Below are 8,116 nucleotides of genomic sequence, written 5' to 3' on the forward strand. Positions count from 1 at the left end.
ATTATTATTATTTATTTCATTCTCTGTAAACATTAAGGTATAATTAATTGTTTAAGTATAATTTCAACTATATTATTATTTATTTCATTCTCTGTAAACATTAAGGTATAATTAATTGTTTAAGCATAATTTCAACTATATTATTATTTATTTCATTCTCTGTAAACATTAAGGTATAATTAATTGTTTAAGTATAATTTCAACTATATTATTATTTATTTCATTCTCTGTAAACATTAAGGTATAATTAATTGTTTAAGTCTGTGACTAGAATAACAAGAAGATATTCAGGATCGCTGATCGAAAGTGAAAAAAGAAAGAAACAGTCGGCCAGATTTTAAATAGTTACTCATTCTTGAAAGCTGCTAACATTTTGACGTTTATTCATTCTCGAGACAAAAAAAAACATTTTTCTACAAATAAAAAGTCCTCATCCATTGTTCTTTAGAGGTATGTATCTAATCTTCTTCCTAAGCCTGTTATCAACGATAGTGTATTAGAATTTTTTACTCGATGAAAGAAGAACCTCAAGAGTCTTGGTGTATCTTCTACGCTCGAGCGTGTTGTGTAAAAGGTATGTGTATCACAGCAGGTGTTTTATTGTCAGGTTGTATGCATGTTTAGCCGTTAATTCCTTCAAGAATGTAATTTTTTAGAAGTTGTGCACTAATTCATGTGTATTACTAATAAGCTTCTCTGATAAAACAACAAAAAAGAAAGAACAGCAGGGTTACGCTTCGCGTGACACGTGAAAGAAGTAATCATTTAAATTCCCAGGAGGGAAATTTCGCGAGTTCGAGACATGATGTACAGCCTATATAATGAAACTTAATATTCTAGACCTTCAATTACGTCTAACACGTATGTAATTATATTTGTGTACGTGAAGACACCTTACCAATAACGTGAAAGATAGCAGAATGAGCATGAATCACTTGTATGTAATCACACGGTGTTATCAGCCAGAAGGAACGATCTTTTTTTTTCCGTTCCTTATAGTCCAACAAGAATATTATTGCAGCGTCGATGACTAGAAGTGATATACATTGAACGATTTTACTTATGTATGTGTATATCACAAATGTCATAATTCTGTAAACAATTTTTAAATATTTCTGGTAGTTTCTATTTTAATTTGTAGTTCTTCAGTGTAAGCAAATGCTATACAAGTTATTCGATGAATATCTGAATAGTGGGCACATTTTGTCCGTTTTGTTATATACGGAAAATAGATTTATATATGATTCGAATGTAAAGAACACAACAATGGATTATTCAAAAGGCTTACAGAAATAATTTCTTCTCTGTAAACCTTATTACTGATTATGTGAAGCAACTTATGGGTATAATTATTTTCAATTATAAAATGCTTAAAACGATATTTATCTGACATAAAACAGTGAAACCTAGAAAGAAAACACTAAAACTAGGCTTAACGTTGGCTTAAAGCCTCTTATTATTAGGTTATAACACTAGATAAAACAATATAAGACGTTTTATTGTTTGACGACAATAGTCTAACGTAGTTGAAACGTTTAATTGTTTGACGACAATAGTCTAACGTAGTAGAAACGTTTTATTGTTTGACGACAATAGTCTGACGTAGTAGAGACGTTTTATTGTTTGACGATGGTAAACAACGATCATAGATTAGTACAGTACAAACGGTTTTCTTGTTTAATGATATAACACAACATTCAAATCAACAGTGTAAAAAGTTTTAGTGAGTAATAGTATAAAATAAAATGTAAGGCGTTTATTTGTTTGAAGAAGTAACATAATCTAGAATGATATGATGTAAGATGTTTCCTTGTTTGACGAAGTAACTGCTAGATTAACATAAGGTAAGACGTTATAATGTTTAACGAAATAACACTGTTAAGTTAATACGATATAAGATGTTTCCTTGTTTGACGAAGTAACACTGTTAGGTTAATATGATGTAAGATGTTTCCTTGTTTGACGAAGTAACTGCTAGATTAACATAAGGTAAGACGTTATAATGTTTGACGAAGTAACACTGTTAGGTTAATATGATGATCATATTAACCTAACAGTGTTACTTCGTCAAACAAGGAAACATCTTAATAAGATGTTTCCTTGTTTAACGAAATAACACTGTTAGGTTAATATGATGTAAGATGTTTCCTTCTTTAACGAAATAACACTGTTAGGTTAATATGATGTAAGATGTTTCCTTGTTTAACGAAATAACACTGTTACGTTAAGCTGTTATAACTTCCCTAATGAATCTCTGAACAAACATAAGTAAAGTCATTTTGAAGGAAAACAAATCATCGCAGGCATTTCGCTTAAAAATCTCGTACTTATTATTTCAACTTAGCTCAATACTTACTTCAAATGTAACAGTTTTTTTCTCTCGTGCTCGTTCTTCCAGGACAAAATTTTCATTTTCAGTAAGAACCATAGTCAATAGAATGTCAATACCAATATGAGCTGCGACTCAAAGAAATATGATGAACATACTTTATTTTATGTGTCGTCTTGCAGTATTTCTAAAGTATATAGGTTATTCGAGATGTTGTTTCTGTCTTACTTACGTACGAGATGTTGTTTTAATACTGTTGTTTCGCTGACGAATATATTTACCAGGAATCGTAGTTGTCAAGGTAAGAAAAATATTTAATATATTCTATTTTGGCTATAGAATTTCACGAAGAAAGCTGAGACAAGCTGTCGAACAATACAAGATAACCAATAAAATGTTCGCGATATGTTCCATAATTAGTTGCTGTCGTCTTAAAAATAGCCTAAAAGCACCGTTCAACCAAGACACGTATTAAACTGACAAACAATGAGACACTACTGTCAGCATTGTGGTATAAGGTTTTTATTTCTATAAGATCATAGCCAGCAGCAGTAATTAAGTGTTCACGGGTTGAAAAATGTTCGTGTCTTGAGTGAGGCTAGCCGGGAGGTGTAACTACATTTTTACTGGACTTGAGAAGTTCTGGAATTATCATCGTAATTATTATGAAAGCTAATTGAATCCTGTAGGAGCCTTTGTTTTCAACACAGCCAAAAAGTGTGATAATAGAGTATATATAATGACACGTTCCACTGGTCTTTATATAAAAACAGTTAAGACTGATTGATCTCTATATGATATCAATAAAAGTTTTTATGTTTGCCTACAGAAACTTTGACATCAAGTTTTCGGAAGTTTTTAGAGGCGAATTTTAATAAATAGGAGCGCTAAGTTAAAAACAAACAAAAAAGTTACTATTAATTGATTTTATAATTAGTGGGCAGAACCACTCCAAATTTGTCTGTAGCGTTGTCTATGTAATCTGTTAGTCCCAGTGCAAGTATTAACATATCAAACATTTAAATCATCATAAAACAAATTATGTCAACATTTATTACCACACCAGACATTCTGGGTCGTCATAAAGACACTCTGTCCAAAGTTATCACCACACCACACATTCAGGGTCGTCATAAAAACGTTCTGTCCAACAATTATTATTGTATCAGGCATTTAGGTCTTCATACAGACATTCTGTCCAACAAATATTACCTTATCGGGCATTCTGGGTCGTCATAAAGACGTTGTATCCAACAGTTATCACCACACCAGACATTCTGGGTCGTCATAAAGACGTTGTATCCAACAGTTATCACCACACCAGACATTCTGGGTCGTCATAAAGACGTTGTATCCAACAGTTATCACCACACCAGACATTCTGGGTCGTCATAAAGACGTTGTATCCAACAGTTATCACCACACCAGACATTCTGAGCCGTCATAAAGACGTTGTATCCAACAGTTATCACCACACCAGACATTCTGAGCCGTCATAAAGACGTTGTATCCAACAGTTATCACCACACCAGTCATTCTGGGTCGTCATAAAGACACTCTGTCCAAAGTTATCACCACACCAGACATTCTGGGTCGTCATAAAGACACTCTGTTCAAAGTTATCACCACACCAGACATTCTGGGTCGTCATAAAGACACTCTGTCCAAAGTTATCACCACACCACACATTCAGGGTCGTCATAAAAACACTCTGTTCAAAGTTATCACCACACCACACATTCAGGGTCGTCATAAAAACGTTCTGTCCAACAATTATTATTGTATCAGGCATTTATGTCTTCATACAGACATTCTGTCCAACAAATATTACCTTATCGGGCATTCTGGGTCGTCATAAAGACGTTGTATCCAACAGTTATCACCACACCAGACATTCTGGGTCGTAATAAAGACGTTGTATCCAACAGTTATCACCACATCAGACATTATGAGCCGTCATAAAGACGTTGTATCCAACAGTTATCACCGCGCTAGACATTCAGTTCGTCATAAAGACGTTGTATCCCACAGTTATCACCACACCAGACATTCTGAGCCGTCATAAAGATGTTGTATCCAACAGTTATCACCGCGCCAGACATTCTGAGCCGTCATAAAGACGTTGTATCCAACAGTTATCACCGCGCCAGACATTTAGGTCGTCATGGAGAAGTTCTGTCGACTGGTGTCATGGAACCATAATAGTTCATAGTGACTGTTCACATAAAACATTCAGTGAGATTTCTTATTCACTAGAAACGTGGTAAGAGCAGTTCTGAAGTTTCTGTGTTTGAAGAACAAAGGTTCAGAGTAGTCACCAAAAAAAAAAAAAAGTTTTAGAACTGATTGTCTCAGTTGATTGTTGAAATTAATCGAATCATTGTGGGTAAGTTTATGTCTTTTAACACTTATATCAAGTTTAAGTTTCAATTCTCCTCCACTACTTCTGCCGCCCTAAAGACCGTTCACATATGAAAGCTAGAACCTACCTAACATTATGTTCGTCACTAACTCTGCCGCCCTAAAGACCGTTCACATATGAGAGCTAGAACCTACCTTACATTATGTTCGTCACTAACTCTGCCGCCCTAAAGACCGTTCACATATGAAAGCTAGAACCTACCTTACATTATGTTCGTCACTAACTCTGCCGCCCTAAAGATCGTTCACATATGAAATCTAGAACCTACCTTGCATTATGTTCGTCACTAACTCTGCCGCCCTAAAGATCGTTCACATATGAAAGCTAGAACCTACCTTACATTATGTTCGTCACTAACTCTGCCGCCCTAAAGATCTTTCACATATGAAATCTAGAACCTACCTTGCATTATGTTCGTCACTAACTCTGCCACCCTAAAGACCGTTCATATATGAACGCTAGAACCTACCTTACATTATGTTCGTGTCACAATAGATGTTCTTTATCCAATATTATTTCTCTAGCCTTGTTCGTTCAGAACAGTAATAGCCACTCATTATTGAATCGTTCAAAATAGTAATAGCACTCATTATTGAGTCGTTCAAAATAGTAATAGCACTCATTATTGAGTCGTTCAAAATAGTAATAGCCACTCATTATTGAGTCGTTCAAAATAGTAATAGCACTCATTATTGAGTCGTTCAAAACAGTAATAGTCACTCATTACTGAGCCGTTCACAACAGTAATAGCCACTCATTATTGAGCCGTTCACAACAGTAATAGTCACTCATTATTGAGTCGTTCAAAATAGTAATAGCCACTCATTATTGAGTCGTTCACAACAGTAATAGTCACTCATTATTGAGTCGTTCAAAATAGTAATAGCCACTCATTATTGAGTCGTTCAAAATAGTAATAGCCACTCATTATTGAGTCGTTCAAAATAGTAATAGCCACTCAATATTGAGTCGTTCACAACAGTAATAGTCACTCATTATTGAGTCGTTCAAAATAGTAATAGCCACTCATTATTGAGTCGTTCAAAATAGTAATAGCCACTCATTATTGAGCCGTTTACAACAGTAATAGTCACTCATTATTGAGTCGTTCAAAATAGTAATAGCCACTCATTATTGAGTCGTTCAAAATAGTAATAGCCACTCATTATTGAGTCGTTCACAACAGTAACAGTCACTCATTACTGAGCCGTTCACAACAGTAATAGCCACTCATTATTGAGTCGTTCACAACAGTGATAGTCACTCATTATTGAGCCGTTCACAACAGTAATATCCACTCATTATTAAGTGATACAAGCAACTCACTGATAGCATTTGTTCTTTAATCCTTCGGTTGCCATAACAACCAATTTCACAATCCACTCTCTCATCTGATTAAGAGCTGCGATGTGGAGAAGCCGTCTTTCTAGTAAAACCGCTTTAGAACCTTTCTCGAAGAAACGATCATATAATTGTATTTATCTATCTGTCCTCAGTCGACCTGAAAGTTTTATGATATTATCTTCCCTGTTAGTTAGTTTGTAACTTTACTTATTTTTGTCTCTACACCTATCGTAATGTCGTTTCCCTCGTGGCGTTCTTCACATCTAAATCTGATGTTGGGGAGACACAAGAGTGAAGTTGAGTTCGGCGCCATCCCCCATCCCCAATTGACGTTAACATGTCAGGTGGAAATGCATTTCTTTGTTGTTGTGCGGTGATGCAATGCCTAATACGACATCGTAATACCCTACTCATAAATACGGTTGATCTCATTCTGTTCTGAGTAATTACTAAACATTTTATACCGTACCGTACCCATCATTCTAAACATTTTATACCGTACCATACCCATCATTCTAAACATTTTATACCGTACCATACCCATCATTCTAAACATTTTATACCGTACCGTACCCATCATTCTAAACATTTTATACCGTACCATACCCATCATTCTAAACATTTTATACCGTACCACATCCATCATTCTAAACATTTTATACCGTACCATACCCATCATTCTAAACATTTTATACCGTACCGTACCCATCATTCTAAACATTTTATACCGTACCATACCCATCATTCTAAACATTTTATACCGTACCACATCCATCATTCTAAACATTTTATATATGTTCGTACTGAATAGTTCTGCCTATTATACAACTTTGCGCTTAAATAAAAACCAATCCTAAAATAAACCTTTAATAATACGATAAAATTATATTGATTTAAATATTTACAAGCAAACTAATACAATAAGTTTCAGGCCGAATAAGTTAAGCCTAATCACAATCTTCTTTTGACTAAAAGATACAATATGGCGATTCATCTGTTTAATATTAAGTTTTGTTTTATACTCTTGGTATATTAAATAATTATATTATTACTTACTTGGTTAATTTTCATTCCGATGAGATCGTATCTTGCTTTGATCAGAAGTGTTGATAAATTCATTATCGCTTTCGAAATCTACAATTAATAAATATACATGAATTCTTGTTTACCATAAGAAACTAACACCTTATATTTCTTTGATATAAGTGAATTTATTATTTAAATAATTTGAGTCTAATTTTAAATATTTAGATCGTTTTGTTTCCATAAGAGACTAACACGCGAAATTCAACCCAAAACAAACAAACCAATCTTTATAGAAACAGAAAATAAAATCGTGTTTACGAATGAGATATTAATTAGAAACAAGTTACAAAAAAGCTGTCACTTTAAATAACAACATAAGTTACAAGAAAGCTGTCACTTCAAGAAACAACACAAGACAGCAGTCACTTCAAGAAACAACACAAGTTACAAGAAAGCTGTCACTTTAAATAACAACATAAGTTACAAGAAAGCTGTCACTTCAAGAAACAACACAAGTTACAAGGAAGCTGTCACTTCAAATAACAACATAAGTTACAAGAAAGCTGTCACTTTAAGAAACAACATAAGTTACAAGAATGATGTCACTTTAAGAAACAACACAAGTTAGAAGAAAGCTGTCACTTCAAGAAACAACACAAGTTTAAAGAAATCTGTCACTTCAAGAAATAACACAAGTTACAAGAAAGCTGTCAGTTTAAGAAACAACACAAGTTACAAGAATGATGTCACTTTAAGAAACAACACAAGTTACAAGAATGATGTCACTTTAAGAAACAACACAAGTTACAAGAATGCTGTCACTTCAAGAAACAACACAAGTTACAAGAATGATGTCACTTTAAGAAACAACACAAGTTACAAGAATGCTGTCACTTCAAGAAACAACACAAGTTACAAGAATGATGTCACTTTAAGAAACAACACAAGTTACAAGAATGCTGTCACTTCAAGAAACAACACAAGTTACAAGAATG

At 33.9% G+C, this 8,116-nt stretch overlaps 1 protein-coding gene across 1 annotated transcript in view; it reads left to right on the top strand.

The window, feature by feature from the left end:
* The window catches only part of LOC106472659 (hemicentin-2-like), a gene marked incomplete at its 3' end in the record, with an annotated part of 26,183 nt that overhangs the window by 7,209 nt on the left and 10,858 nt on the right, over positions 1-8,116 (top strand). The gene's annotated exons all lie outside the window — the stretch shown is intronic.

This window comes from Limulus polyphemus, unplaced genomic scaffold (assembly GCF_000517525.1).
Source record: "Limulus polyphemus unplaced genomic scaffold, Limulus_polyphemus-2.1.2 Scaffold5499, whole genome shotgun sequence".
NCBI classification, from domain to species: domain Eukaryota; kingdom Metazoa; phylum Arthropoda; class Merostomata; order Xiphosura; family Limulidae; genus Limulus; species Limulus polyphemus.